Source organism: Mya arenaria, chromosome 3 (genome assembly GCF_026914265.1).
Source record: "Mya arenaria isolate MELC-2E11 chromosome 3, ASM2691426v1".
Classification (NCBI taxonomy): domain Eukaryota; kingdom Metazoa; phylum Mollusca; class Bivalvia; order Myida; family Myidae; genus Mya; species Mya arenaria.
The window spans coordinates 79,098,755-79,120,978 of NC_069124.1; the positions used below are offsets into that span (position 1 = coordinate 79,098,755).

At 42.5% G+C, this 22,224-nt stretch overlaps 9 non-coding genes across 9 annotated transcripts; 4 read left to right on the plus strand and 5 right to left on the minus strand.

Annotated features, from left to right (window-relative positions):
• Positions 1 to 1,114: 1,114 nt before the first annotated feature.
• Trnac-gca (transfer RNA cysteine (anticodon GCA)) lies at positions 1,115 to 1,186 on the minus strand. The gene has a single exon. It is a non-coding gene; the product is annotated as a tRNA-Cys (tRNA).
• A 131-nt stretch (positions 1,187 to 1,317) lies between these two features.
• Positions 1,318 to 1,389, plus strand: Trnac-gca (transfer RNA cysteine (anticodon GCA)). The gene has a single exon. It is a non-coding gene; the product is annotated as a tRNA-Cys (tRNA).
• A 1,985-nt stretch (positions 1,390 to 3,374) lies between these two features.
• On the minus strand, positions 3,375 to 3,446 carry Trnac-gca (transfer RNA cysteine (anticodon GCA)). Its single transcript has one exon. It is a non-coding gene; the product is annotated as a tRNA-Cys (tRNA).
• A 131-nt stretch (positions 3,447 to 3,577) lies between these two features.
• Positions 3,578 to 3,649, plus strand: Trnac-gca (transfer RNA cysteine (anticodon GCA)). Its single transcript has one exon. It is a non-coding gene; the product is annotated as a tRNA-Cys (tRNA).
• Positions 3,650 to 5,654: 2,005 nt separating this feature from the next.
• Positions 5,655 to 5,726, minus strand: Trnac-gca (transfer RNA cysteine (anticodon GCA)). The gene has a single exon. It is a non-coding gene; the product is annotated as a tRNA-Cys (tRNA).
• A 131-nt stretch (positions 5,727 to 5,857) lies between these two features.
• Trnac-gca (transfer RNA cysteine (anticodon GCA)) lies at positions 5,858 to 5,929 on the plus strand. The gene has a single exon. It is a non-coding gene; the product is annotated as a tRNA-Cys (tRNA).
• A 2,005-nt stretch (positions 5,930 to 7,934) lies between these two features.
• On the minus strand, positions 7,935 to 8,006 carry Trnac-gca (transfer RNA cysteine (anticodon GCA)). Its single transcript has one exon. It is a non-coding gene; the product is annotated as a tRNA-Cys (tRNA).
• A 131-nt stretch (positions 8,007 to 8,137) lies between these two features.
• On the plus strand, positions 8,138 to 8,209 carry Trnac-gca (transfer RNA cysteine (anticodon GCA)). The gene has a single exon. It is a non-coding gene; the product is annotated as a tRNA-Cys (tRNA).
• Positions 8,210 to 16,092: 7,883 nt separating this feature from the next.
• Positions 16,093 to 16,164, minus strand: Trnac-gca (transfer RNA cysteine (anticodon GCA)). The gene has a single exon. It is a non-coding gene; the product is annotated as a tRNA-Cys (tRNA).
• Between the last annotated feature and the right edge of the window lie 6,060 nt (positions 16,165 to 22,224).

The following is a 22,224-nucleotide window of genomic DNA, read 5'->3' on the forward strand; positions in this document are numbered from 1 at the left end:
AATCCATATTTAGTGTGGTAATCCTCGAAATGAACTCCGGTCGTAATACACGCAATACTAGATACCTCAGACCAGATCGTTTTAAACCAGACATTTCCGCACTCCACCTCCGTGCATGGCTTTGCTTCCTTAGCACGTTCGTCTTCGTGGCACTCCGAAACGTCCGCGTCCGCTATCATCTGACCTCCGCCGTGCCGCCTCATGCAGATCACTGAAGTACAACGCGCTTGGGAAAACTGCTAATAATTGAAAACAATAACGTGACTGTAATCACTAATCAGACAATTAGATGTTAAGTTTCATAATCCCTGGTGTTACAAAAATATGAAGGGAATGGCTCTGTCGTGTTCTTATCCGAAGTCTTTATATTAAAGTTACTGGTGTTTAACACAGATAATAAATATGACAATGAGATGTTCTGTTCAAGATTGCTTGGAGGTGAACTATTCTATATTTTACCGTTTCATAGGTCATGTAGCGATGAAATATAAAACACACACAATCATAAATTCTCTGTAGTTTGCTGACCTTACTATTTAGCCCTGCGGATCAGTATCCGCCACACAGTGCTTGCTTACATTGGCTCTCGGCAGCGGGGCGAGCAGGGACAAAGCAAAGGTAATGTGGCAGAGGGTGACCGCCGTCCGTGGCGCAGTAGATGCTAGCTCCTCGTTTCCGTGTAAACACAAAACTCAGCAGAACACTTCACCCGAAGGTACGAATAGCCTTAAATTATACTGCGCTTTTGCAAGTCTATTGCGCCTGTACATGAAGTACATCGAAAGCCTGTTTCGTTGCAGGATGATTACACTGATTTAATTTGTTAATTCTCATTTCGCATGGAATACATGAAAGAGACATAACCGAGGATGTCCAATCCAAGAACCACCTGTTGCCAGTGCAGGTTCCGCTTTCGCACGCCTCCTCGCTCGCAGTCTCCCCCGTGCGACTTTGTAGCTGGGCCGGGCCCTCCCCAACCTCGTTCCGGAATTCGAACTACGCTAAACCACACCGCCCCAAACCACAGAATATCGTGCACGCAGTAAGTCGCATAGGGCTTCTGTGTTTGCATGTATATGTAACCTTTAGTGTGACCGTCATAAAAATATACTTCAGGGGACACCCGGGTTCGAACCGGGGACCTCTCGATCTGCAGTCGAATGCTCTACCACTGAGCTATATCCCCTTATAAACGTAGTTTTCTATCACATATTTCTAAATATGAAGCAGCTGCAGAGGATCTTATCTATATGACATGTGACGACACATGATATTTAGGGTGTCTATAGAATAACATTGTAGAAAAGAATTTTATATGGGGATATAGCTCAGTGGTAGAGCATTCGACTGCAGATCGAGAGGTCCCCGGTTCGAACCCGGGTGTCCCCTTATAGTTTTAACGAAATGGTTTGAAAGGAACCGCATTGAAATTGCGTACTACAGTACATCTCAATAACGACTCCTCAATCAATTATTTTGTTAACAAATTACTGTAACAATTTGTGGTGTACTGATCATAAATCAGCCAAAAGGTAGTTCGTATGAACACTGTAGAATTTCGTAAACTTTCTATTTTCTGTAAAATGTTTGTCATAAGTAAATACTGAATGGGACACCCTGGTTCGAACCGGGAACCTCTCGATCTGTATTGGAAGCTATGTCCCCTATTAGTTCTGTTCCGAGTAAAACCACCCATCTAGATTGGATGTTATGATATATTGTTGCAAAACATTGCATCATTTATCATCATCGCCATTTCTGTGAACGCTATAACGATGTGAAGTATGATATGCCATATGGGGATATAACTCAAAAGAACAGCATTCGACCGCATATCGAATGGTCCGTAGGCCCCTTATTCTTTTAGCAAAATGGTCACATGGAAAGACATCAATAACGGCAAACAGTCAAACGTACATTGTACAATATCGAAAAACACTCAAACGTACATGTCAAATTCAGTCCAAATGATCCTGCATACAGTTCCGATAAAATGTGAATGGTAAATAAAAGCTGTGTTTCGTTAGCTAAACATACGACAGCCGACAACAGAGATCGAAACGATGACTGTCGCGACTGCATGTCATTGGCCATTCAAAAGTTCCGATAAAATGCACATATATAAATCATACTTGATAAAATAATATTTTGTTCTCTGATAATTACCGTATGTTCTCATCGTTTTATCAATGGCATTCGACGATTTCCAAATGCCACATGTTTACGCTTTATGTTTTCAATAAAATACAGTTCAGTTTTTTTTTGGATGGAAAACAAAACGAATTTGGCTCACTTCTCCCAAGTCGCTTTCCACCACTGATAGCAGGAGCGCCGGAAGCTGGTTTCAGGCTGATGCAGTACGACTAAGCATTGATCTGGGAGGTGGTGGTGGAGGAGATGCGCTGCTGGCACGTAACTAAACATGTTCTTTCTCTATCCCTGTTCACACGTCACGCTGCATGGAGATCAGGGATCCGTGTACTACTTGCAAAAGCAGTGGTGTAGAACGTGCCAGAACTCTATAATCTGAAACAGGCACCAGTATGCATCATTATAATGATAAGTTTGTTATGCCCTTGATGTTAGTGTAAAAGAGCCGCACCTTGGAGACAATTTGATGTGAAGTTTCAAAATCTGTGGGGGCTCGGTCGAACATGTATCCATATCCTTTATATTTAAGTTACTGGTAATTGACTCTGTCAACAAATGCAACAATAAGATGTTCTGTTCAAGTTTGCTGTGAGGTGAACTATTCCATTTCTTTTTACCGTATCATGGGCCATGTAGCGATGAACTGTAAAACACACAAAAAAACCCATAAAATCACTGTAGTTTGCTGACCTTACTTTATAGCCCTGTGAACCACTCTTATCCCTTGGTTCTTGCTAACATGGGCGCTCGGAAGTAAGTAAGGCATTGACAGTGCACCGGCGGTCCGGTAAAATGTGGCTGACGCCCGTGGTGCAGTGGATGCTACTCGTTTTCACGCAACCACCATACTACTTCCGAGGGTATGAATATCCTTAAAATGTGTTGCACTTTTGAATGTCTGTTGCACTTATACAATATGTACATTTAATGACTCACTTTTGACATCGATTTAAGTTGCAAAATTGTTATTTCGTAAAATACATGCCCGAGACAATACCGTGTATGTCCAATCCGTACAGAATCACCTGCACCTATCGACCGTTCCTAGCTACCAACTAGGCTAACCCGTGCCACACAGGTACCACCGGTCCCAAACCTCCTCAGTCTCGTTCCCAAACCACAGTTTACCGTACACTTTAAACACCAAGCTACTTGCATAGGACATCTGTGTTTGCATGTGTATGTATACAGCCTTTAGTGTGACCGTCATAAAAATATTCTTAAGGGGACACCCGGGTTCGAACCGGGGACCTCTCGATCTGCAGTCGAATGCTCTACCACTGAGCTATATCCCCTTACAAATATATCTATTGTCCACGTATTTCTAAATATGAAGCAGCTGCAAAGGATCTTATCTTTATGATATATGGCGACATATTGCATTTAAAGTGTCTACGAAATAACACTGTAGGATCGAGCTAAGCATGGGGATATAGCTCAGTGGTAGAGCATTCGACTGCAGATCGAGAGGTCCCCGGTTCGAACCCGGGTGTCCCCTTATACTTTTAACGAAATGGTTAGAAATGGCCCGCATCGAAGTTAAATAGTATAGTACATCTCTATAAAGACTCCACAATCAATTATTTCTAAAAGATTACTGTAACAATTTGTAGTGTACCGAACATAAATCAGTCAAAAGGTAGTTCGCATGAACACTGTAGAATTTCGTAACCTTTTTACTTTCTGTAAAATGTTTGTCATAAGTAAATACTGAATGGGACACCCTGGTTCGAACCAGGAACCTCTCGATCTGTATTGGACGCTATGTCCCCTATAAGTTCTGTGCCGAGTGAAAACCGCCCATCTAGATTGGATGTTATGATATATTGTTGCGGAACATTGCATCATTTATCATCATCGCCTTTTTAGTGAACGATATAACGACGTGAAGTATGATATGCCATATGGGGATATAACTCAGAGGAACAGCATTCGACTGCATATCAAATGGTCCGTAGGCCCCTTATTCTTTTAGCAAAATGGTCACATGGAAAGACATCAATAACGGCAAACAGTCAAACGTACATTGTACAATATCGAAAAACACTCAAACGTACATGTCAAATTCAGTCCAAATGATCCTGCATACAGTTCCGATAAAATGTGAATGGTAAATAAGCTGTGTTTCGTTAGCTAAACATACGACAGCCGACAACAGAGATCGAAACGATGACTGTCGCGACTGCATGTCATTGGCCATTCAAAAGTTCCGATAAAATGCACATACATGTATATAAATCATACTTGATAAAATAATATTTCGTTCTCTGATAATTACCGTATGTTCTCATCGTTTTATCAATGGCATTCGACGATTTCCAAATGCCACATGTTTACGCTTTATGTTTTAAATAAAATACAGTTCAGTTTTTTTTTGGATGGAAAACAAAACGAATTTGGCTCACTTCTCCCAAGTCGCTTTCCACCACTGATAGCAGGAGCGCCGGAAGCAACCCCGCTTGGTAGCTGGTTTCAGGCTGATGCAGTACGACTAAGCATTGATCTGGGAGGTGGTGGTGGTGGAGATGCGCTGCTGGCTCGTAACTAAACATGTTCTTTCTCTATCCCTGTCCACACGTCACGCTGCATGGAGATCAGGGATCCGTGTACTACTTGCAAAAGCAGTGGTGTAGAACGTCCCAGAACCCTATAATCTGAAACAGGCACCAGTATGCATCATTATAATGATAAGTTTGTTATGCCCTTGATGTTTGTGTAAAAGAGCCGCACCTTGGAGACAATTTGATGTGAAGTTTCAAAATTTGTGGGGGCTCGGTCGAACATGTATCCATATCCTTTATATTTAAGTTACTGGTAATTGACTCCGTCAACAAATGCAACAATAAGATGTTCTGCTCAAGTTTGCTGTGAGGTGAACTATTCCATTTCTTTTTACCGTATCATGGGCCATGTATCGATGAACTGTAAAACACACAAAAAAACCATGAAATCACTGTAGTTTGCTGACCTTACTTTATAGCCCTGTGAACCACTCTTATCCTCTTGGTTCTTGCTTACATGGGCGCTCGGAAGTAAGTAAGGCATTGACAGTGCACCGGTGGTCCGGTAAAATGTGGTTGACGCCCGTGGTGCAGTGGATGCTACTCGTTTACACGCAACCACCATACTACTTCCGAGGGTATGAATATCCATAAAATGTGTTGCACTTTTGAAGGTCTATTGCACTTATACAAGATGTACATTTAATGACTCACTTTTGACATCGATTTAAGTTGCAAAATTGTTATTTTGTAAAAATACATGCGCGAGACAATACCGTGTATGTCCAATCCGTACAGAATCACCTGCACCTATCGACCGCCCCTAGCTACCAACTAGGCTAATCCGTGCCACATAGGTACCACCGGTCCCAAACCTCCTCAGTCTCGTTCCAAAACCACAGTATACCGTACACTTTAAACACCAAGCTACTTGCATAGGACATCTGTGTTTGCATGTGTATGTATACAGCCTTTAGTGTGACCGTCATAAAAATATTCTTAAGGGGACACCCGGGTTCGAACCGGGGACCTCTCGATCTGCAGTCGAATGCTCTACCACTGAGCTATATCCCCTTACAAAGATATCTATTGTCCACGTATTTCTAAATATGAAGCAGATGCAAAGGATCTTATCTTTATGATATATGGCGACATATTGCATTTAAAGTGTCTACGAAATAACACTGTAGGATCGAGCGAAGCATGGGGATATAGCTCAGTGGTAGAGCATTCGACTGCAGATCGAGAGGTCCCCGGTTCGAACCCGGGTGTCCCCTTATACTTTTAACGAAATGGTTAGAAATGGCCCGCATTGAAGTTAAATAGTATAGTAGATCTCTATAAAGACTCCACAATCAATTATTTCTAAAAGATTACTGTAACAATTTGTAGTGTACCGAACATAAATCAGTCAAAAGGTAGTTCGCATGAACACTGTAGAATTTCGTAACCTTTTTACTTTCTGTAAAATGTTTGTCATAAGTAAATACTGAATGGGACACCCTGGTTCGAACCGGGAACCTCTCGATCTGTATTGGACGCTATGTCCCCTATAAGTTCTGTGCCGAGTGAAAACCGCCCATCTAGATTGGATGTTATGATATATTGTTGCGGAACATTGCATCATTTATCATCATCGCCTTTTTAGTGAACGATATAACGACGTGAAGTATGATATGCCATATGGGGATATAACTCAGAGGAACAGCATTCGACTGCATATCAAATGGTCCGTAGGCCCCTTATTCTTTTAGCAAAATGGTCACATGGAAAGACATCAATAACGGCAAACAGTCAAACGTACATTGTACAATATCGAAAAACACTCAAACGTACATGTCAAATTCAGTCCAAATGATCCTGCATACAGTTCCGATAAAATGTGAATGGTAAATAAGCTGTGTTTCGTTAGCTAAACATACGACAGCCGACAACAGAGATCGAAACGATGACTGTCGCGACTGCATGTCATTGGCCATTCAAAAGTTCCGATAAAATGCACATACATGTATATAAATCATACTTGATAAAATAATATTTCGTTCTCTGATAATTACCGTATGTTCTCATCGTTTTATCAATGGCATTCGACGATTTCCAAATGCCACATGTTTACGCTTTATGTTTTAAATAAAATACAGTTCAGTTTTTTTTTGGATGGAAAACAAAACGAATTTGGCTCACTTCTCCCAAGTCGCTTTCCACCACTGATAGCAGGAGCGCCGGAAGCAACCCCGCTTGGTAGCTGGTTTCAGGCTGATGCAGTACGACTAAGCATTGATCTGGGAGGTGGTGGTGGTGGAGATGCGCTGCTGGCTCGTAACTAAACATGTTCTTTCTCTATCCCTGTCCACACGTCACGCTGCATGGAGATCAGGGATCCGTGTACTACTTGCAAAAGCAATGGTGTAGAACGTCCCAGAACCCTATAATCTGAAACAGGCACCAGTATGCATCATTATAATGATAAGTTTGTTATGCCCTTGATGTTTGTGTAAAAAAGCCGCACTTTGGAGACAATTTGATGTGAAGTTTCAAAATCTGTGGGGGCTCGGTCGAACATGTATCCATATCCTTTATATTTAAGTTACTGGTAATTGACTCCGTCAACAAATGCAACAATAAGATGTTCTGTTCAAGTTTGCTGTGAGGTGAACTATTCCATTTCTTTTTACCGTATCATGGGCCATGTAGCGATGAACTGTAAAACACACAAAAAACCCATGAAATCACTGTAGTTTGCTGACCTTACTTTATAGCCCTGTGAACCACTCTTATCCTCTTGGTTCTTGCTTACATGGGCGCTCGGAAGTAAGTAAGGCATTGACAGTGCACCGGTGGTCCGGTAAAATGTGGTTGACGCCCGTGGTGCAGTGGATGCTACTCGTTTACACGCAACCACCATATTACTTCCGAGGGTATGAATATCCATAAAATATGTTGCACTTTTGAAGGTCTATTGCACTTATACAAGATGTACATTTAATGACTCACTTTTGACATCGATTTAAGTTGCAAAATTGTTATTTTGTAAAAATACATGCCCGAGACAATACCGTGTATGTCCAATCCGTACAGAATCACCTGCACCTATCGACCGTCCCTAGCTACCAACTAGGCTAACCCGTGCCACATAGGTACCACCGGTCCCAAACCTCCTCAGTCTCGTTCCAAAACCACAGTATACCGTACACTTTAAACACCAAGCTACTTGCATAGGACATCTGTGTTTGCATGTGTATGTATACAGCCTTTAGTGTGACCGTCATAAAAATATTCTTAAGGGGACACCCGGGTTCGAACCGGGGACCTCTCGATCTGCAGTCGAATGCTCTACCACTGAGCTATATCCCCTTACAAAGATATCTATTGTCCACGTATTTCTAAATATGAAGCAGATGCAAAGGATCTTATCTTTATGATATATGGCGACATATTGCATTTAAAGTGTCTACGAAATAACGTTGTAGCATCGAGCGAAACATGGGGATATAGCTCAGTGGTAGAGCATTCGACTGCAGATCGAGAGGTCCCCGGTTCGAACCCGGGTGTCCCCTTATACTTTTAACGAAATGGCTAGAAATGGCCCGCATTGAAGTTAAATAGTATAGTACATCTCTATAAAGACTCCACAATCAATTATTTCTAAAAGATTACTGTAACAATTTGTAGTGTACCGAACATAAATCAGTCAAAAGGTAGTTTGCATGAACACTGTAGAATTTCGTAACCTTTCTACTTTCTGTAAAATGTTTGTCATAAGTAAATACTGAATGGGACACCCTGGTTCGAACCAGGAACCTCTCGATCTGTATTGGACGCTATGTCCCCTATAAGTTCTGTGCCGAGTGAAAACCGCCCATCTAGATTGGATGTTATGATATATTGTTGCGGAACATTGCATCATTTATCATCATCGCCTTTTTAATGAACGATATAACGACGTGAAGTATGATATGCCATATGGGGATATAACTCAGAGGAACAGCATTCGACTGCATATCGAATGGTCCGTAGGCCCCTTATTCTTTTAGCAAAATGGTCACATGGAAAGACATCAATAACGGCAAACAGTCAAACGTACATTGTACAATATCGAAAAACACTCAAACGTACATGTCAAATTCAGTCCAAATGATCCTGCATACAGTTCCGATAAAATGTGAATGGTAAATAAGCTGTGTTTCGTTAGCTAAACATACGACAGCCGACAACAGAGATCGAAACGATGACTGTCGCGACTGCATGTCATTGGCCATTCAAAAGTTCCGATAAAATGCACATACATGTATATAAATCATACTTGATAAAATAATATTTCGTTCTCTGATAATTACCGTATGTTCTCATCCTTTTATCAATGGCATTCGACGATTTCCAAATGCCATATGTTTACGCTTTATGTTTTAAATAAAATACAGTTCAGCTTTTTTTGGATGGAAAACAAAACGAATTTGGCTCACTTCTCCCAAGTCGCTTTCCACCACTGATAGCAGGAGCGCCGGAAGCAACCCCGCTTGGTAGCTGGTTTCAGGCTGATGCAGATTACTGTAACTATTTTTCCCTTACAACTCATTCCGATGGAACATCAACATACAAACAACATATTGGTATAAGCCGTTGGGACTCCAACCGACCGCTTTATTTTGTATATACAAATATAACGTTTGAAACCGTATGCATAATCATGATATAACAATACATGTGTAATACCATACGTACATCTATGAACTTAAATTTTCATATAGAAAGAAATCATATTGATTATTATCAGTAAACATGTCAAAAATGCATCTAGTAATTTAAGCTTAATATTATCTACTAACAAGACTTCAAAAACAAGTCTGCTCGACGGCCGGTCCCAAGGCTGAACGACCACTCAACTCTCAAAGCACGAAATCCTCGTGCAAAACTTATTCGCCACCTATCGGATTGACCGTAACAAGGGAAAATAATTTTCGTCTAATTCAATAATTTCAAACAATGAAAATTATATTTCCCTTACAACTCATTCCGATGGAACATCAACATACAAACAACATATTGGTATAAGCCGTTGGGACTCCAACCGACCGCTGAATATAAAAGAACGGGCTGTTAACCGCTGATGTTCACAAAATTACAAACCCAATGATTTTGATACTTTAAGTCTTTCATCTACAGAATCTTTAACATAACCATCCTTTGCATTCTCACTCGACCACCGACCATGCCGTTTAAACATTCTATCAGGGATACCCATGTTAGCAGCAGCAGTAGCCCCACCTGATCTCAATGAATGCAAACAATATTTACTAATGTTAGTAACATGTGGTTGAAATGCTTCTATGAACAATTTTCTCAAATTGCAATATGCTAAATGTTTACCATCTTCACGTAATTTATAGCCATGTTTGGTAGCCGTCAAATGAGAAAATATATAAATGTCAGAATTGCTATCTACGTTAGTCCAACTAAGATAACGTTCTAAATTCAAAACTGGGCACAACAATGTCCCTGTTCTTGAAATCAATATCCAGGCACCATCTCGATATTTGTCAGTTTTACTATTTTCTATGAAAACACTCATATATACTGGATTTATCAACACGTCACTTCTGCGTAAATTTAACAGTTCAGCACTTCTCATAAAGCCCGCAAATGCCAACAAACAAGCACATATAGTTCTTTGTTGCTTAACATAACCTTCTCTGTACAAAGATTTAAACATCTTGGATAAAAGTTCAATTGTCATTGGTTCTTTCTTTTTAACAGGCTTAGATAATTTACGCTTAGCAGCTTCTAAAACGTTAGCTATTAACTTCGAATCACATATCGTACTAAAATCGAATAAATCATGAAACCATTTAACACTGTAAAAGGCATTCATCACTGAGCTAGGCGAGTTTGCAGTTTGAATTAGAGACGATAGATATATAGCTATATGGAACGCCTTAGCAGGCAAGATATCCCTACTGGTAAGTCCATTACTCAAAGCCCATGCCGCCCAACGTCGGAATACTCGTTTATAGGAATCACATGTACTTTTGGCTGGCGACTCTTCGAGTAACCCCGTCAGCAAGGAGACCTTGTCCACCAAGACGTCCGGCAGCTCCTCTATCTCTTCGCCATAACTACGAAAAAACACATGTAAAAACAAATTACTCATTAGCATCAAGTCAACAGCAGCAAGCAAGTTTTACAAACATAATTCATAGTTGACATGCATAATTCAAAATGCTTACAAATGTGCATTTAAAAGAATGTACAATAAATTTATGCATTCCAAATGCATCCTATGCACGAATACTCATGCACAGCACCAACTAGCCTATACCGGCCTGTTGAAGGCAAACGCTACAGTAGTCACGCCCATACAGGCTTACTGTATACATCAATGTGATAAGCAAGAATTCGTATGCACGAATAAGCACCAACTAGCCGATAGCAAACGCCACAGTAGTCACGCCCACACAGGCTTACTGTAAACTTCAATGTGATAAGCACGAACTATTATGCACGATTACTCATGCACAGCACCAATTAGCCGATGGCAAACCCCACAGTAGTCACGCCCACACAGGCTTACTGTACACTTCAATGTGATGAGCTTTAAATGTTTGTACAATCAATGTACATAGCTAACATATTAAACTTTAAATCTCCGTTTCCAAACATACCAATGCCATTTTTGCATGGCGTGTAGGACTCCTTATTGGTGGGCAAATATATAACTTCACGAACAAACGGTCTTGTCTGACTATTCTCATTATACAATAATGGCCAATAACTAGCAGATTTCCACTCGGAAGCAACTAATGCACCCTTTGCCTTACATGCTACCATTTTTCTCAGCACCCTCGCTACTAACATAATTGGTGGTACAAACAAACCAATGTCCTTTGACCAATCAATCGTAAATGCATCTACACCAGAAGTGTTATAACACCAAAATCGGGAATAAAACACTGGTAATTTTGCATTATGTTCAGACGCAAAGTAGTCTACTTCTAAATGACCCCAATTTGAATGTAACACTTCTAGAATATTGTCACCTATGGACCAATCGTCAACCTCGACTACCTTTGACAAATAATCCGCGCGACAATTGTCTCCGCGTGGAATCCACTCTGTTTCTAAGTGTATACAATGAGTGGAAGCAACATTGAAAATCTGCATAGCAACATCCTGTAAATCCTCTTTCATTGACCCTTTGCTTACTATACTACAAACGGCCTGGTTATCTGTAAACCATTTTACTCTGTTATGACTCAATATATGTACAATAGAGCGCATGACTCTAAACACAGCACACAACTCACTCCACGTGGAGGACCGGGGAGCCTCCTCAGGCGACCACATACCATGAGATACCCCGTTAACAGTGTTCACTTCATAACCCGCATACCCGACACCAGAGGCATCACTATACACAATCTTGGTGCATGCAGCGGATGAGGAAAGCTGCCGAATATTTAATGAATGTAATGTATTTTCCCAAAAATACAACCGGTGCCTACCCTCCTCTGAGACTCTAATATAGGAGTTCCATGTGAGAGCCTTTAAAACATCCATACTCAAATAACGAGTCATAATTTGAGCAACTGGACCAATCACTATTCCCATTGATATGATTTGACCAATAAAACTGGATAACGTACGCACAGGTACCCACTGAGTCACCTTCAAAAATGAAGGGTAGAAAGAGCTTTCTCTAATCTTCGATCAGGAATGTATATAACATACTTTTTGCTATCTAAAACAGCCCCCAACCACTCTAGCACTTGTACAGGCTCCCACAATGATTTACCAGCTTTAGGGATTAAACCAGAATCAAGTAAATCCTGCTTGATGTCATGTGACAACATTAATGTGCTCTGTAATTTACCATCAGTGCCAAAGCCATCATCTAGAAACATGATCACTTTCTTACCCTCACCACGCCATTTTCTAATGAGGGGACGAGTGAATTTTGTGTACAAATAAGGGGCTACCCCTAAACCGAAGGGAAGGACTAAAAATTTATAATAGCACACACTTCCCTCTTGATCTTGAAAAGAAAACCCTAAATACTGAGTATGATTATACCAAATATCCAAAAAATGATAAGCTGAGTGAATATCAAATTTGATCATATAGCTATCTTTTTCAAGATACATTAGAGCAAGTCTCAGATCTTCATACCTGACGGACTGTTTCCATACATGTATGTTTACATTTCTCAAATCCAAAATTAGGCGTTTTTTGCCACTATTTTGCACAGATACTGATAGGGGGTTCACTACCGTTGGAATTAGCTCACATTTTTCTACCAACCCCTTATCTAAAAGATCACAAATAGCAGTTTGTACAAATTCGGGATCTTTCAATGCCGATTGATTATTATGTAACAAGCTTTTCTCAGGCAAGGAATAAAATGGAATTTTATAACCATCTTTAATTGTTTCTAAAATGAACTCACTAGCTCCAATTTTAGTCCAAAAATCTATGTGATTTTTTAACCGATCTTTTACGATAATTTCTTTTAAACCTTGTTCATAAATAGAAAAATTGTTTGTAAACCTATCAGTATCAAAATTAAAAGACAGGTTATCATCAAAATACTCATCTTTAACAGTCCAATCACCTGCATTATCTGTACTGCAAGTTTCATTTTTTGCCGGGCTGCTCTGTCTGTTGCTGTCCCTGCTGAGCTCCCCAAACCTTGTATACGGGCACGTGCGCCGCACGTGGTTGTACTCGCCGCATCCGAAGCAGGGTCCAAGCTGCCCTCTGTTGCTGGGAAATCCCTGGTAGCCACGAAACGAATGTCCGCCCCCGGATTGCGTTTGCGACGTAGAGGAAGTACCAGCAAATCCGCGCGCCAGAGCTGTCCGTGTACCCCAAAGCTACAGCTGGTGATTTAGCCTTCGTTTTGGGTTTCTGCTGCTTACGTTTCCGCACTACTCGCGAGTCCGCCTTGAGAATGCGCGACTCGTCGTCAGAGTCACTCGCCAATGGGTTTGACTGATATTGGCGCACAGTCTCCCAGCCTCCTTCGGAAGTATAGGCAATACGTATGTGTTTGTTTCTTACGTGGAGCTTATCCGCAATGGCAGCCAGCATTTCCTTTGCGAAATCAATTTTCACATTTTCTATAGCCCACAAAATCTGATTCACACTGTCCTCCAACTCGGAATTAAATTCAAACTGAAGCCGGTTTCCACTAAATTTCCAGGCAATGTCTTTAGTGGTTTTCAACTTTTTAACTTCATCTACAGCAAGTGACTGTCCGCGAACTTCGTCTTTCAGAGAATTAATTTGCGACTTTTGTCCTCGCAACTCAAACAAAATTTCACGTAAACTATTTTGAATCTCAGGCTGCACAGTCTCCTGCTGAATATCAGCAGACGATAAAGTTTCCATCGTGTAGATAATTAGACAACAATAAAAACAAGTCTGCTCGACGGCCGGTCCCAAGGCTGAATGACCACTCAACTCTCAAAGCACGAAATCCTCGTGCAAAACTTATTCGCCACCTATCGGATTGACCGTAACAAGGGAAAATAATTTTCGTCTAATTCAATAATTTAAAACAACGAAAATTAAATGTAGTGTACCGAACATAAATCAGTCAAAAGGTAGTTCGCATGAACACTGTAGAATTTCGTAACCTTTCTACTTTCTGTAAAATGTTTGTCATAAGTAAATACTGAATGGGACACCCTGGTTCGAACCAGGAACCTCTCGATCTGTATTGGACGCTATGTCCCCTATAAGTTCTGTGCCGAGTGAAAACCGCCCATCTAGATTGGATGTTATGATATATTGTTGCGGAACATTGCATCATTTATCATCATCGCCTTTTTAGTGAACGATATAACGACGTGAAGTATGATATGCCATATGGGGATATAACTCAGAGGAACAGCATTCGACTGCATATCGAATGGTCCGTAGGCCCCTTATTCTTTTAGCAAAATGGTCACATGGAAAGACATCAATAACGGCAAACAGTCAAACGTACATTGTACAATATCGAAAAACACTCAAACGTACATGTCAAATTCAGTCCAAATTATCCTGCATACAGTTCCGATAAAATATGCATGATAAATAAGCTGTGTTTCGTTAGCTAAACATACGACAGCCGACAACAGAGATCGAAACGATGACTGTCGCGACGGCATGTCATTGGCCATTCAAAAGTTCCGATAAAATGCACATACATGTATATAAATCATACTTGATAAAATAATATTTTGTTCTCTGATAATTACCGTATGTTCTCATCGTTTTATCAATGGCATTCGACGATTTCCAAATGCCACATGTTTACGCTCTATGTTTTAAATAAAATACAGTTCAGTTTTTTTTTTGGATGGAAAACAAAACGAATTTGGCTCGCTTTCCACCACTGATAGCAGGAGCGCCGGAAGCAACCCCGCTTGGTAGCTGGTTTCAGGCTGATGCAGTACGACTAAGCATTGATCTGGGAGGTGGTAGTGGTGGAGATGCGCTGCTGGCACGTAACTAAACATGTTCTTTCTCTATCCCTGTCCACACGTCACGCTGCATGGAGATCAGGGATCCGTGTACTACTTGCAAAAGCAGTGGTGTAGAACGTGCCAGAACTCTATAATCTGAAACAGGCACCAGTATGCATCATTATAATGATAAGTTTGTTATGCCCTTGATGTTTGTGTAAAAAGGCCGCACCTTGGAGACAGTTTGATGTGAAGTTTCACAATCTGTTGGGGCTCGGTCGAACATGTATCCATATCCTTTATATTTAAGTTACTGGTAATTGACTCCGTCAACAAATGCAACAATAAGATGTTTTGCTCAAGTTTGCTGTGAGGTGAACTATTCCATTTCTTTTTACCGTATCATGGGCCATGTAGCGATGAACTGTAAAACACACAAAAAAAAACATGAAATCACTGTAGTTTGCTGACCTTACTTTATAGCCCTGTGAACCACTCTTATCCCTTGGTTCTTGCTTACATGGGCGCTCGGAAGTAAGTAAGGCAGTGGCAGTGCACCGGTGGTCCGGTAGAATGTGGCTGACGCCCGTGGTGCAGTGGATGCTACTCGTTTACACGCAACCACCATACTACTTCCGAGGGTATGAATATCCTTAAAATGTGTTGCACTTTTGAATGTCTATTGCACTTATACAAGATATACATTTAATGACTCACTTTTGACATCGATTTAAGTTGCAAAATAGTTATTTCGTAAGGAATACATGCCCGAGACAATACTGTGTATGTCCAATCCGTACAGAACCACCTGCATCTTTCGACCGCCCCTCGCTACCAACTAGGCTTACCCGTGCCACACAGGTACCACCGGTCCCAAACCTCCTCAGTCACAGTATACCGTACATTTTAAACACCAATTTACTTGCATAGGGCATCTGTGTTTGCATGTATATATGTATACAGCCTTAAGTGTGAGCGGCATAACAATATTCTTAAGGGGACAGCCGGGTTCGAACCGGGAACCTCTCGATCTGCAGTCGAATGCTCTACCACTGAGCTATATCCCTTTATAAAGATAACTATTGTCCACGTATTTCTAAATATGAAACAGCTGCAAAGGGTCTTATCTTAGATTATATGACATATGGCGACATATTGCATTTAAAGTGTCTACGAAATAACGCTGTAGCGTCCGTCTTCCAGTTTCCGTTGATTGGCTCAAGGTTTCATGTATTCTGTAATGTTAGCAAGTCCTTGTAAAATTATCGTGCCCCCTCCATACCGCATACTCAAATTGAAGGTTATCAGGGTACCTGGACCTTCTTTCACGCATCAAGGCAATGTGAACGGTTCATGACGGAATTGTGTCGGCTCAAAGTCAAGGTTACTAAATTAGATCAAGGTGACATGCGAATTCCCCTACATGGTTTATTGTCGTTTTTATTGCGTTTTTCAATAAGTCAATGACATATGGATTCAAATACATGTCTATACATGTATGTATGAATACTTGTATTTTGGTCCTCAAGACATTGAAAATTTGATAAACGAAAACGAGATTTGTGGCATGTGTATTTTAAACTTTTTATGGTAAATAGTTAATATTGGAATTTTTTCCTGTGGGGAATCGTTTTGAATTAGTTTTCTGATGTTTTCGTTATGCGGTCAAGAGTTATGGCCCTTGAAATAATAAAAAAAATAATGTCGCTCATACATGTGCCTGCATTTTCAAGCGCTGCTTACTAGATTTCAACTTTTAGTTGAACACGATCACGTCATCTTTGTCTATGCAGGTTTGAGCAGTAGATCTGTTGGTTCCTGGGAGGATGAGCTTTGTATTTGGAGAGCCTGACGATGAAAGACATGACGTCTTCCAGTCACGCCTAGACAACCTGCTGGGCCTTACACAGTCATACCACTGGTGAGTGGGAAGCATATGTTAACAGTCTCACCCTTACACACACATATTTTGGGAGGGGCTGTTGGTTATAGCGTGGTTAAACTGTGTAGATGAGCATGAGAGGAGAGTCATGGTCCATCCAGTCACGTCTGAACCATCTCGGCCTAACACAACCATACCACTGGAATCTGGGAACATGTATAGTGAGTGAGTGTTGCTGTGGGAAACAATATAGTGAGTGCTGCTGATGCCTAGGGCGGTTTTGCCCAATGATACAACTGGTGAGTGGGAACATGTATAGTGAGTGCTGCTGATTCCTAGGGCGGTCTTATACAACGATACCACAGGTGAGTGGGAACATGTATAGTGAGGGCTGCTGATTCCTGGGGCGGTCATACACAATGATACCATTGGTGAATGGAAACATATATAGTGAGTGCTGCTGGTTCCTGGGGCGATCTTACACAACGATGCCATTGATGAGTGGGAACATGTATAGTGAGTTTTGCTGATTCCTGGGGCGGTCTTACACAACGATACCACTGGTGAGTGGGAAACATATATAGTGAGTGCTGCTGGTTCCTGGGGCGATCTTGCACAATGATACGACTGCTGAGTGGGAAAAATGTACAGTGAGTGCTGCTGGTTCATAGGGCGATCTTACACAATGATACCAATGGTGAGTGGGAACATGTTTAGTGAGGGCTGCTGGTTCCTGGGGTGGTCTTACACAATGATACCACTGATGAGTGGGAATATGTTAAGTGAGGGCTGCTGGTTCCTAGGGCGATCTTACACAATGATACCACTGGTGAGTGGAACACATGTTAAGTAAGTGTTACTGGTTCCTGGGGCGGTCTTACACAATGATACCACTGGTGAGTGGAAACATGTTAAGTAAGTGTTACTAGTTCCTGGGGCGGTCTTACACAATGATACCACTGATGAGTGGGAACATGTTAAGTGAGGGCTGCTGGTTCCTAGGGCGATCTTACACAATGATACCACTGGTGAGTGGGAACATGTTAAGTGAGGGCTGCTGATTCCTAGGGCGGTCTTACACGACGATACCATTGGTGAGTGGGAACATGTATAGTGAGTGTTTTTGGTTCCTGGGGCGGTCTTACCCAACGATACCATTGGTGAGTGGAAACATGTATAGTGAGTGCTGCTGATTCCTGGGGCTGTCTTACAGAATGATACCACTGGTGAGTGGGAAGATGTATAGTAAGGGCTGCTGGTTCCTAGGGCGATCTTACACAATGATACCACTGGTGGGTGGGAACATGTATAGTGAGTGCTGCTGGTTCCTGTGGCGGTCTTACACAACGATACCACTGGTGAGTGGGAACATGTATAGTGAGTGCTGCTGATTCCTGTGGCGGTCTTACACAACGATACCACTGGTGAGTGGGAACATGTATAGTAAGGGCTGCTGGTTCCTGGGGCGATCTTACACAATGATACCACTGGTGAGTGGGAACATGTATAGTGAGTGTTGCTGGTTCCTTGGGGCGGTCTTACACAATGATACCACTGGTGAGTGGGAACATGTATAATAAGTGCTGTTGGTTCCTAGGGCAGTCTTACACAACCATACCACTGATTAGTGGGAACATATATAGTGAGTGCTGCTGATTCCTGGGTCGGTCTTACACAACCATACCACTGAAATGTGGAAACATGTATTGTGAGTGTTGCTGATTCCTGGGGCGGTCTTACACAATGATACCACTGGTGAGTGGGAACGTTATAGTAAGGGTTGCTGGTTCCTGGGGCGGTCTTATACAACGATACCACTGGTTAGTGGGAACATGTATAGTGAGTGCTGCTGATTCCTGGGGCGGTCTTACACAATGATACCACTGAAATGTGGGAACATGTATTGTGAGTGTTGCTTATTCTTGGGGCGGTCTTACACAATGATACCACTGGTGAGTGGGAACATGTATAGTGAGGGCTGCTGGTTCCTGGGGCGGTCTTACACAATGATACCACTGGTGAGTGGGAACATGTATAGTGAGGGCTGCTGGTTCCTGGGGCAATCTTACACATGATACCACTGGTGAGTGGGAACATGTATAGTGAGGGCTGCTGGTTCCTAGGGCGGTCTTACACAATGATACCACTGGTGAGTGGAAACATGTATAGTGAGTACTGCTGGTTCCTGGGGCAATCTTACACAATGATACCACTGATGAGTGGGAACATGTATAGTGAGGGCTGCTGGTTCCTAGGGCGTTCTTACACAACGATACCACTGGTGAGGGCTGCTGATTCCTGGGGCGGTCTTACACAACGATACCACTGGTGAGTGGGAACATGTATAGTGAGTGCTGCTGATTCCTGTGGCGGTCTTACACAATGATACCACTGGTGAGTGGGAACATGTATAGTGAGTGTTGCTTGTTCCTGGGGAGGTCTTACACAATGATACCACTGGTGAGTGAGAACATGTATAGTGTGTGCTGCTGGTTCCTGGGGCAGTCTTACACAATGATACGACTGGTGAGTGGGAAACATATATAGTGTGTGCTGCTGGTTCCTGGGGCAGTCTTACACAACGATACCACTGGTGAGTGGGAACATGTATAGTGAGTGCTGCTGATTCCTAGGGCGGTCTTACACAATGATACCACTGGTGAGTGGGAACATGTATAGTGAGTGCTGCTTATTCCTTGGGCTGTCTTACACAATGATACGACTGGTGAGTGGGAAACATGTATAGTGAGTGCTGCTGGTTCCTAGGGCGGTCTTACACAACGATACCACTGGTGAGTGAGAACATGTATAGTGTGTGCTGCTGATTCCTGCGGCGGTCTTACACAATGATACCACTGGTGAGTGGGAAACATATATAGTGTGTGCTGCTGGTTCCTGGGGCGGTCTTACACAACGATACCACTGGTGAGTGGGAACATGTATAGTGAGTGCTGCTGATTCCTTGGGCGGTCTTATACAATGATACCACTGGTGAGTGCGAACATGTATAGTGAGGGTTGCTAGTTCCTGTGGCAGTCTTACACAATGATACCACTGGTGAGTTGGGAACATGTATAGTGAGTGTTGCTGGTTCCTAGGGCGGTCTTACACAATGATACGACTGGTGAGTGGGAAACATGTAGAGTGAGGGTTGCTAGTTCCTGTGGCGGTCTTACACAACGATACCACTGGTTAGGCTGAAACATATGTAGTGACGGCTGCTGGTTCCTGGGATAATCTTACACAACCATACCACTGGTGAGTGGAAAACATGTATAGTGAGTGCTGCTGATTCCTGGGGCGGTCTTACACAACCATACCACTGAAATGTGGAAACATGTATTGTGAGTGTTGCTTATTCCTTGGGCGGTCTTACACAATGATACCACTGGTGAGTGGGAACATGTATAGTGAGGGCTGCTGGTTCCTGGGGCAATCTTACACAATGATACCACTGGTGAGTGGGAACATGTATAGTGAAGGCTGCTGGTTCCTAGGGCGGTCTTACACAATGATACCACTGGTGAGTGGAAACATGTATAGTGAGTACTGTTGGTTCTTGGGGCAATCTTACACAATGGCACCACTGATGAGTGGGAACATGTATAGTGAGGGCTGCTGGTTCCTAGGGCAGTCTTACACAACCATACCACTGGTGAGGGCTGCTGATTCCTGGGGCGGTCTTACACAACGATACCACTGGTGAGTGGGAACATGTATAGTGAGTACTGCTGATTCCTTGGGCGGTCTTACAAAATGATACGACTGGTGAGTGGGAAACATGTATAGTGAGTGCTACTGGTTCCTATGGCGGTCTTACACAACGATACCACGGGTGAGTGAGAACATGTACAGTGTGTGCTGCTGGTTCCTGGGGCGGTCTTACACAATGATACCACTGGTGAGTGGGAAACATATATAGTGTGTGCTGCTGGTTCCTGGGGCTGTCTTACACAACGATACCACTGGTGAGTGGGAACATGTATAATGAGTGCTGCTGATTCCTTGGGCGGTCTTACACAATGATACCACTGGTGAGTGGGAACATGTATAGTGAGGGTAGCTAGTTCCTGTGGCAGTCTTACACAATGATACCACTGGTGTGTGGGAACATGTATAGTGAGTGCTGCTGATTCCTGGGGTGGTCTTACACAATGATACCACTGGTGAGTGGCTGAATCATGTATAGTGAGTGCTGCTGGTTCCTAGGGCGGTCTTACACAACGATACCACTGGTGAGTGGGAACATGTATAGTGTGGGCTGCTGATTCCTGGGGCGGTCTTACACAATGATACCACTGGTGAGTGGGAAACATATATAGTGTGTGCTGCTGGTTTCTGGGGCGGTCTTCCACAACGATACCACTGGTGAGTGGGAACATGTATAGTGAGTGCTGCTGATTCCTTGGGCGGTCTTACACAATGATACCACTGGTGAGTGGGAACATGTATAGTGAGGGTTGCTAGTTCCTGTGGCAGTCTTACACAATGATACCACTGGTGAGTTGGGAACATGTATAGTGAGTGTTGCTGGTTCCTGGGGCGGTCTTACACAATGATACGACTGGTGAGTTGGGAACATGTATAGTGAGGGTTGCTGATTCCTGGGGTGGTCTTACACAATGATACCACTGGTTAGGCTGAAACATATATAGTGACGGCTGCTGGTTCCTGGGATAATCTTACACAACCATACCACTGGTGAGTGGGAAACATGTATAGTGAGGGTTGCTAGTTCCTGTGGCGGTCTTACACAATGATACCACTGGTGAGTGGGAACATGTATAGTGAGTGTTGCTGGTTCCTGGGGCGGTCTTACACAATGATACACTGGTGAGTGGGAACATGTATAGTGAGTGTGCTGTTCCTGGGGGTGGTCTTACACAATGATACCACTGGTGTGGCTGAATCATGTATAGTGAGTGCTGCTGGTTCCTAGGGCGGTCTTACACAATGCTACCACTGGTGAGTGGGAAACATGTATAGTGAGTGCTGCTGGTTCCTAGGGCGGTCTTACACAATGATACCACTGGTGAGTGGGAAACATGTATAGTGAGTGCTGCTGGTTCCTAGGGCGGTCTTACACAATGATACCACTGGTGAGTGGGAAACATGTATAGTGAGTTGCTGCTGGTTCCTAGGGCGTCTTACACAATGATACCACAGGTGAGTGGGAAACATGTAGTGAGTGTTTGGTTCCTAGGGCGTCTTACACAATGATACCACTGGTGAGTGGAAACATGTA